The sequence below is a fragment of the Megalobrama amblycephala genome, linkage group LG11, assembly GCF_018812025.1.
Source record: "Megalobrama amblycephala isolate DHTTF-2021 linkage group LG11, ASM1881202v1, whole genome shotgun sequence".
In the NCBI taxonomy this organism is placed as follows: Eukaryota; Metazoa; Chordata; class Actinopteri; order Cypriniformes; family Xenocyprididae; genus Megalobrama; species Megalobrama amblycephala.
This window is the reverse complement of record NC_063054.1, coordinates 17,323,314-17,334,115: the sequence shown is the minus strand read 5'-3', so window position 1 is coordinate 17,334,115 and position 10,802 is coordinate 17,323,314. Positions and strand designations below refer to the sequence as shown.

The 10,802-nt window shown below is 41.8% G+C and overlaps 1 pseudogene; it reads left to right on the top strand.

Annotated features, from left to right (window-relative positions):
• The window catches only part of LOC125277845, a 58,883-nt pseudogene that overhangs the window by 454 nt on the left and 47,627 nt on the right, over positions 1-10,802 (top strand).

Genomic DNA, 10,802 nt, shown 5'->3' with positions numbered 1-10,802 from the left:
TTTTTTTTATTATTTCAGTTGGTTGAAGTCTACGGGAAGGTGTTCAGCCTAAGAGTGGGCAGTGATAAATTGATAATCGTGTCTGGATATAAAATGGTAAAAGAGGCCCTCATTACACAGATTGACAGTTTCGTTGACCGTCCAAATGTCCCACTGTTTCATAAAGTGTTTAAGGGAATAGGTAAGTACAGTACACTGACCATTATGACCTTTTTTCTTAAAAAGGTCTTAAAAACTTTTCACTAGTTGATATTCATAACCTTATTTGCTAATAAACAGTACTTTTTTAGTTATTGAAATCCTTTCGTTCTTTCATATTATGAAGGTACGATACTGAGTAATGGATACTTGTGGCGGATGCATAGGAAATTTGCTGTCTCCCATTTGCGGGCCTTTGGAGAGGGGAAGAAAAGTTTTGAGCTTAGGATCCAACAAGAGTGTGTCTACCTTTGTGATGCATTTAGGGCAGAAAAGGGTATTATCTGAATTCTAAATTAATTTGGAAGAACTTGCCAAATAATTACATATACTTATATACATTACTGTTTTCTCTCAAATAGAACCTTTCAACCCCTTGGTTACCTTAAACAGTGCTGTTTCCAATATCATCTCCTGCTTGATATTTGGACAACGCTTTGACTATCATGATGAATGTTACCAAAGAATTCTGCGTCTTGACACTGAATGCATTCAGTTAGCAGGTTCTCCAAGAGCACAGGTACTAATTCATGATAAGACACAACTTTAATTTTCTAACTACCTAGTTAATTATATTTAAAAGTCTATTTCCATCACCCACCATATAATCTTTTACAGCTGTATAATGTGTGTCCTTGGCTCTTGGAATATTTACCTGGCCCCCACCAGACCATTTTTTCCAACTATAAGAAGATCAAAGACTTCCTGAGAGGAGAAATCATTAAACACAGAGAGGACTGGGACCCTTTACACCCATGTGACTTTATAGACAGCTACCTGACTGAGATGGAAAAGGTACAGTAACTAAAGTGGGATTTTCTTTTATCATGCTTTTCAAATACTTTGAGTAAAAAGGGTAATCTTTGTTTTGATATTGCCAACCTAAGACACTATTTTGAAAAGAGAGTGTCATGCCCTTTAAGAGCTAATGTTAATGCATATTTTTTTGCACGTTTTTATGCTGATTCCCAATTTTTCCAGAAAAAGAGTGACCCTGAGGCTGGTTTTAACATAGAAGGGTTAGTTGTGACTTGTCTAGATCTGATTGAGGCCGGGACAGAGACCGCAACTACAACATTGCGCTGGGGTCTGCTTTTTATGATCAAGTTCCCAGAAATACAGAGTGAGTGTACTTTTCTGTTTTTCAGAGCAGGAGTAATCATGGTTCTTCATTTAAAGCTTTCAGGATCATATTCGTAACTTAAACGCGCTGCATGTGTCATCTCTCATCACAATAGCGGAAGCGATGACAGTTCTGATTTTATTGTTTTTGAACATGTATATCTTAGATAAGATATGTATTTATTTATATGTATTTATAAATAATGTATTTATTTATTTTATGTATTTTATATGGTCTGTTGTTGAAGTAGCAATGATTACTTTTGAGGGGGTATACATTTTATCCCCACTGGGGATACAAATAATTCAGCAGAAGCAGGGATATTTATTCCCCCCTGGCAAATCACACCCTGCTTATATTTCCCTTTTAGAAAGGGTCCAGGCAGAGATAGACAAGGTGACTGAACAGTCACGTCAACCCTGCTTGGCTGACAGAGTTAATATGCCCTACACTGATGCTGTTATCCATGAGATTCAAAGATTTGGGAATGTTGTTCCACTGGGATTCCCTAAACAAGCTGTTAAAGACACAATATTAGGGGGATACTTCATTCCTAAGGTATGAATTATTTTCTTTTCTTTTCTTTTCTTTTCTTTTCTTTTCTCTTTAGGGATCTAGTCCTGTCTAGAGTAGTTAAGTTTTTATTATCTCTTTATTTTATAGGGCACCTCTATGACAACAAACCTGTCTTCAGTCCTGCATGATCCAAACGAATGGGAAACCCCAGACACCTTTAACCCAGGACACTTCCTGGATGAAAATGGCCAGTTTCGGAAGAGAGATGCCTTCATACCATTTTCAGCAGGTAATGTTTTGTAAACACACCACCTGATATATCTTTTTAAAAAGAGATTTGATTGTATTTAATTATTTTCATTGACTTTGGGTCAGTATTAAATATTTTGTTTACAGGTAAGAGAGCATGTTTGGGAGAGCAGCTGGCTCGTCAGGAGCTCTTCTTATTCTTCACCTCCATGCTGCAGCAATTCACCATCTCCAAATGTCCAGGAGAGGAACCCAGTTTGGAGGGCGAGATATGGTTCACATATGCTCCTGCTCCCTTCCGCATGTGTGTGTCCTCACGTTAGAGTGTATATATGTTTCTTATATGTCTCACCTTTTTTTTTTTTTTTTTTTTTTACCATTATATCTGTACAAATGCACTGATGAATAGAAAGCCATGTATCAAATAATACTTTATTTTTACATTTGCATGACAGGCTCGTTTTTGTAAGTGTTTTTTACTTTGATTATTTTCCAAGCACAACCTACATATGCTATAATTTTAACAAGAAACAACAACAAATTAAAAGTCAAGAAAATCTGACACAAAGCATGTTTACAAGTATCTGTTATGGTAGAATATCTACTCAGTTGCATGATAATTATATGAATTCTATACATACTCAAGAAAATTACTTTGTTCAGAGTAGAATTTTAACATATTTAACATTTTATAGCATATTGAATACATTTTTTTTTTTAAATGTAGGCACACCTGTATCTACCAACATGTAAGTTACTCTTTGTTACCAAGAACAGTTACCAAGATATTGTAATACTGTATCGTCACAATGTTTTAATGCTTATAGCTATTTGATCTGACGTGTAAATGTATGTAATAGATATCTAATGTATTAATAAAAAATAGTATAGACTACTGTGTAAATTATTTACTAAGGGTTATTTTGATGTTTATATAAATAAAAAGACAGACAGACAGGTAGGTAGGTAGATAGATAGACAGACTAGACTAATAGACTTGTTTCAAGTTAATAATTGTTCTGATTCCTGTTTGAACTCTGTAGTGAACTTGTGATTATTCAAATGTACCAAAGTATATTAAGGAGTATACATGTGTATATATGTGAATGTGCAATTAAAGGTGCACAAAAAACATTATTTACATAAGAAGTTTTATATATATATATATATGAAGACTTCAGATGCAAAAGCCTCTAAGTGCCATCTGAAATTTTCTTCTAAAATAAGCATTTTTATCAAGCTTGTATGTTTAAGGTCAGTAATTTCATTCTAATGGCAATTAATAGGTCATTTTCATTGCAATTAGAGTGAAATTATTGACCCTAAACATACAAGCTTGATAAAAATGCTCATTTTAGAAGAAAATTTCAGATGGCACTTAGAGGCTTTTGCATCTGAAGTCTTCATATATATATATATATATATATATATATATATATATATATATATATATATATATATAGTTGTGCTCAAAATTATTCATACCCTTGGTAAATATGACCAAAGAAGGCTGTGAAAATAAATCTGCATTTTTAATACTTTTGATCTTTTATTTAAAAAATCTACAAAAATCCAACCTTTCATTGGAGAATAATAATTTTACATGGGGGGAAAATCTCATTATAAGAGAAATGTTTTTCTCTAATACACATTGCTCACAATTAATCATACCCTTTTATTCAATACTTTTTGCAATCTCCTTTTGCCAAGATAACAGCTCTGAGTCTTCACCTATAATGCCTGATGAGTTTGGAGAACACTTGACAAGAGATCAGAGACCATTCCTCCATACAGAATCTCTCCAGATCCTTCAGATTCCCAGCTCCATGCTGGTGCTTCTTCTCTTCAGTTCACTCCACTCATTTTCTTTAGGGTTCAGGTCAGGGGACTGGAATGGCCATGGCAGAAGCTTCATTTTGTACTCAGTGACCCATTTTTGTGTTGATTTTGATGTTTGTTTTGGATCATTGTCCTGATGGAAGATCCAACCGCAGCCCATTATATGATTTCTAACAGGGACAGTCATATAGGTGGTGGTATCTGGTGGTATTTGGTAGAATCCATTATGCCATCTATCTTAACAAGATGTCCAGGACCTCCAGCAGAAAAATAAGCCCACAACATTAAAGATACAGCAGTATATTTCATTGTACACATGGGGTACTTTTTACCTCTGTGTGCACCAAGCCTATTTTAAGTGTTTGCTGCTAAAAAAAATATATTTTTTTTTTGCTTCATCTGACCAAAAAGTGTTGAATAAAAGGGTATGATTAATTGTGAGCAGTGTGTATAAGAGAAAAACATTTCTCTTATAATGAGACCCCCCCCCCCCCATTTAAAATTATTATTCTCCAATGAAAGGTTGGATTTTTGTCGATTTTTTAAATAAAAGATCAAATGAATGATGCAGATTTATTTTCACAGCCTTCTTTGGTCATATTTACCAAGTGTATGAATAATTTTGAGCATATATATGTATATATGTATGTATGTTGCCCATGTGTTTGTATTATCTCATGTTCATATCTTTACTTTTTTAACATTTACTCTCGATACATTTGTGTTCATAGGTGTAACGTAGCGGGACTGAGGCAGAGATCCATATGCAAGCTTTTATTTACAGTGAGCATAGTCGTACAGGCTGGGTCGATCAGGGGCAAACAGGAACAGTAAGGCACAGGCAGAAACGTAGTCAGGGTACAGACAGTAGATCGAGGCAGGCGGATATCATTCACAGAACAGTATACAAGGCAAGAGTCAGGACAGGCAGCAACGGGTCAATAAACAGGAACAGGCACGATCAAACACAGGCAGACAGGAAACAAGGAAACGCTCAGAAATGACACACTGGGTAATCAAGACTTCGCAAACTGGTGGTGTGAGTGTGAGTCCTTTATAGTCCTGATAATGAGCTGCAGCTGGGTGTGGTGATCAGTGTGGTGTGCTAGGGTGGATGTGGCAACAGGTGATAGGTGGAGTGAGTGCATGTGATTGACAGGGGGGATGATGGGAAATGTAGTCCAGAACTGACAGGATTCGTAACAGAATGTCCCCCTCCCGGAAGGCGCATCCTCGCGCCATAGATGGCACAACTGGGGAGGGGGGTGGGTGCCCTGGAGACCTACAGGCAGGAGATACTGGATGTGCAGGCGGGTATGGAGGTCTCCAGGGCAGGTCCAGGAACTCAAGCAGCCACGGTGGGTCAGGTGCCACGGGCAGCCACGGCGGGTCAGGAGCCTCGGGCAGCCACGGCGGGTCAGGAGCCTCGGGCAGCCTCGGCGGGTCAGGAAGCCACGGCGGGTCAGGCGGCTCGGGCAGCCACGGCAGGTCAGGTGGCTCAGGCAGCCACGGCAGGACAGGTGGCTTGGGCAGCCACAGCAGGTCAGGTGGCTTGGGCAGCCACGGCAGGTCATGTGGCTTGGGCAACCACGGCAGGTCAGGTGGCTTGGGCAGCCGCAGCAATGAGTCCATAAATGGCCCTGGTGGGCTACAGTCCATAAATGGCCCTAGTGGGCTACAGTCCATAAATGGCCATGACAGCAGTGGCTGGGCAGGGTCCCCACCCACCAGCTCCCCACCCACCAGCTCCCCACCCACCAGCTCCCCACCCACCAGCTCCCCACCCCTAGGTATACTGCCCCCCCCCCAAAAAAAAGTTCTTGGGGAAATCAACGGAGGCATTGGCGGGTTCAAGGGCAAGGAGCTCGGGTGGCGCCAGCAGGGCAGATGGCCTGAGCGGCAGCGGCAGGACAAATGGCCTGGGCGGTGGTGGCAGGACCGACCAAGGGTGCTCTGTGGCCGTATCAAGGAGAGCGGACAGCTCGGTGACGGCCTCCGTGGCCGTGTCAGGGAGAGCGGACAGCTCTGGGACGCCAGCAGGCTCGAGCTGCTCCGGGATGGCAGCAGGCTCAGGCTGCTCCGGGACTGCAGCGGCCTTGGACTGCTCCGGGGTGGCAGCGGGTTCAAGCTGCTCCGGGACTGCAGCGGGCTTGGACTGCTCCGGGATGGCAGCGGGCTCAGGCTGGCAGACTGGTCCATAGTCAAAGGAGCCCGAGTACATCCTCCAGGCCCGCAAAACAGCCAGAACATAGAACGTGAACACAGTCCTTCTGGCCATGACGGGACTGACAGGAAGCGCATGCGGGGCTGGAGTAGACTCACTGGCTGGAGCGGATTCTGGAGCGGACTCACTGGCTGGAGCAGGCTCTGGAGCAGACTCACTGGCTGGAGCGGACTCACTGGCTGAAGCGGACTCTGGAGTGGACTCACTGACTGGAGCGGATTCAGGAACGGACTCACTGACTGGAACGGACTCAACGGCTGGAACGACCCCTTTTTTCACTGACTGTGCAGGGGCGGCCATCTTGTCCATCGCGTCCAGGGAGCTTGAGTGCGTTGCAACCGGTGAATTTAAATGCGTTGCCCTTGGCAACTTTGAGTGCGTTGCCATCGGTGACTTTGAGTGCGTTGCTATCGGTGACTTTGAGTGTGTTGCAACCGAAGAATTTGAGAGCGCTGAAACAGACGAACTTGAGAGCGTTGAAACAGACGAAGTTGAGAGCGTTGAAACAGACGAACTTGAGAGCGAAGCGGCCGGCTGGCTTGAGAGCGAAGCAGTCGCCGGGCTTGAGTGCGAAGCAGCCGCCGGGCTTGAGTGCGAAGCGGCTGACTGGCTTGAGTGCGAAACGGGCGGCTGATGCTTGGGAATACCAGCCGCTCGCGATGAAATCAGCGGTGGATCAGCCACACTGGAACGCAATCCTAGCTGCTTTCTGACTGATCCAGAGACGTGACGTTGCTCTGGGCGATCAGCGGAGACGTGACGTGGCTCTGGGCGATCAGCGGAGACGGGACGATGCTCTGGGCGATCAGCGAAGGCGTGACGTGGCTCTGGGCGATCAGCGGAGACGTGACGTGGCTCTGGGCGATCAGTGGAGACGTGACGTGGCTCTGGGCGATCAGCGGAGAGGTGGCGATGCTCTGGGCGATCAGCGAAGGCGTGACGTGGCTCTGGGCGATCAGCGGAGATGTGGCGTTGCTCTAGGTGATCAGCGGGGACATGAACTGTTGTTGTTGTGACGGTAGCCACCATCTTGTGCGTGTTCCTTGGCGCGGCGGCCATTACGTAATCTACCATGGTGTCGCATTCCTCCGCGACCCCCACAGTAAACCGAGAACCAACAGACAACAAAGCAAAGTCCATAAAGCTGCTGAGTGATGAACGCGGTCCCTCTCGTTTTAGTTTATCCTGGAGAGGTTTGTTGACGCCGTCACAGAAGAAGTCAATCAAAGCACAGTCCGGTAGATCAGAGAGGTAAGCAATGTCCAAATATTCCTGCACATATTCCTCTAACGATCGCGTGCCCTGCGAACTCCACAATAACAATTGAGTAATGTCCATACCGTGTAAACGTTTTCCGGGAAAGCTGCTGGATCGTTGTTGTGGCGAAGTCTTCTGTAACGTAGCGGGACTGAGGCAGAGATCCATATGCAAGCTTTTATTTACAGTGAGCATAGTCGTACAGGCTGGGTCGATCAGGGGCAAACAGGAACAGTAAGGAACAGGCAGAAACGTAGTCAGGGTACAGGCAGTAGATCGAGGCAGGCGGATATCATTCACAGAACAGTATACAAGGCAAGAGTCAGGACAGGCAGCAACGGGTCAATAAACAGGAACAGGCACGATCAAACACAGGCAGACAGGATACAAGGAAACGCTCAGAAATGACACACTGGGTAATCAAGACTTCGCAAACTGGTGGTGTGAGTGTGAGTCCTTTATAGTCCTGATAATGAGCTGCAGCTGGGTGTGGTGATAAGTGTGGTGTGCTAGGGTGGATGTGGCAACAGGTGATAGGTGGAGTGAGTGCATGTGATTGACAGGGGGGATGATGGGAAATGTAGTCCAGAACTGACAGGATTCGTAACAATAGGGTCTCATTCCCTGTTTTTCCTGGAATCTGGAGTGCCTTGTGTAATATCCCTCTACTCCTCCCCTCCAGTGTTGACATTCACCAGTCCTGTACAAAAGTACTTGTACCATAAGCATTTACAAACCACAGCGATCAGACAAGACAAAGGGAACCTGCCATTTCCCCTACCACCATGAACCTCCACTTCATATTTGACAGCTTTGATTTTAAAAGCTGGATCATTTTATTTTTTGTATTTCTGCTCATTGCTGATATGATCAAAAATAAGAATCCTCCCAATTTCCCCCCAGGACCCTGGCCTCTGCCATTCCTGGGAACTATCTTCACTGAGATGAATTTTAGGACCATGCATAAGGTAGGAGCTTAACTTTTTTAGTTTTTAACTTGAATGTCTGACAGTTTACTTTCATGTTAGCATCGAATTCATTCATATTGTCTTGTTACTGGACTTATAAAATGGGTAACACTTTACAATACGGGTGCACTAATATGCATAAATTCATGCTTAAATAATGCACAGATAATCATGTGTTAATGTACGACTCGTGAAGAACTAAACCATTAATTAATGATTACTGCATCCGTTACTAATAAAGAGTCTATATGATTAATAGATTGAGTAATATATGAATTGTTATTAATTAAATGTGTCATAATGTATTAATTCCTTAATAACATATTTTATTAACTAATAGTCAAAGTTAATGTGTTAATTACCACAATGGTTTGAAGCCATGTACTTTAGCTTCAAATTGTCTGCTTTAATTAATCATTAACTTATGGTTTGCAAATGTATCATTATGTTATGACTTTACTTGCTGAGGCACATGACTATTAACTAATTGTTAAGTAATATGTAATTACGGGGTTGACATCCACACTAAGCCATGGATTTCAATTTCCAACTATCTACAACTGTGATTCCACTGTACCAGATGAACTGCTGCATCCAGAACCTTGTTGTTCATGGCACAGGAATATGTCAGGTTAAGCATGAGGTCTATGATTCAAAGGCGGAACACTGAAAATAGGGCACTGCTATTGCGTAACACTGTGTCAAGGCCGGACAAAGAGAATAGAACCCATTATAATCATTGACGCTTCACGACACAACAAAATGCTACTTCTGTTATGAAGGACAAATGGACTTGCAATGGTCTGTCACATGACTCGATGATGGTCGCGTCCATTTTAAACACAGTGTAACAGTGGTCAGTAGTTTAGATTCTGGCATGCTGATATTTGTGTGCAGCCCAACTTACCCATCCTTCAAACACATTCTCTGACATTACATTCACTGCATGTGCAACTTTCAAAACCCATTAATGACATATTACTTAACAATTAGTTAATAGCCATGTGCCTCAACAAGTAAAGTCATAACATAATGATACATTTTCAGATCATTAGATAATGATTAATTAATGATTAGATAATGAGCAGACAGCTGGAAGTTGAAGTACATGGCTTCAACACATTGTGGTAATTAACACATTAATAAAATGTGGAAGTTAATAAAATATGTTATTAAGGAATTAATACATTATGACACATTTAATTAATAACAATTCATATATTACTCAATCTATTAATCATGTAGACTCTTTATTAGTAGCGGATGCAGTAATCATTAATTAATGGTTTAGTTCTTCATGAGTCATACATTAACACATGATTTTCTGTGCATTAGTTAAGCATGAATTCATGCATATTAGTGCACTCGTATTGTAAAGTGTTATCATAAAAGGTTTAACTATATTTATGTTCCTGATCGATATAAATAAAATAAAATAAATATTTTGAATTTCAGTTGGCTGAAGTCTACGGGAATGTGTTCAGCCTAAGAGTGGGGAGTGAGAAACTGGTAATCATATCTGGATATAAAACTGTAAAGGAGGCCCTCATTACTCAGAACGACAGTTTCCTTGACCGTCCAAATGTCCCACTGTTTCATAAAATTTATAAGGGAAATGGTAAGTAAACTGACTATAATGCTTAAAATAAAAGCATTTTTTTATTCTCAAATGGAGATGATTTCTTAATGATAGTCAAACTTTCATTTTCATGTGTCATTATGTAGGTTTAACAATGAGTAATGGATACGTGTGGCGGATGCATAGGAGGTTTGCTGCCTTCCATTTGCGGACCTTTGGAGAGGGGAAGAAAGTCCTTGAGCACAGCATCCAGCAAGAGTGTGTCTACCTTTGTGAAGCTTTTAAGGAAGAAAAGGGTATGGTCTCTAAATGTCTCATCAAATGGAGAATTTTAGTTCATTGGGGCAAAGAGGGATGAAATCAATTTGCCAGTTTGATTAATATCCATGCTTTCCCTCAAACAGGACCTTTCAACCCTATGGCCATCTTACATGGTGCTGTCTCAAATACCGTTGCCTGTTTGACATTTGGACAACGCTTTGACTATCACGATGAATGTTACCAAAGAATTCTGCGTCTTGACAATGAATGTGTTCAGTTAGCAGGTTCTCCAAGAGCACAGGTATTGGTTCATGATAGCATGTAGTTAAAGGTGCCATCGAACGTTTTTTTACAAGATGTAATATAAGTCTAAGGTGTCCCCTGAATGTGTCTGTGAAGTTTCAGCTCAAAATACCCCATAGATTTTTTTATTTTTTATTTTTTTAACTGCCTATTTTGGGGCATAATTAGAAATGCGCCGATTCAGGTTGCGGCCCCTTTAAATGCTCACGCTCCCCGCCCACGGATCTCGCACTTGCCTTAAACAGTGCATAAACAAAGTTTACACAGCTAATATAACCCTCAAAA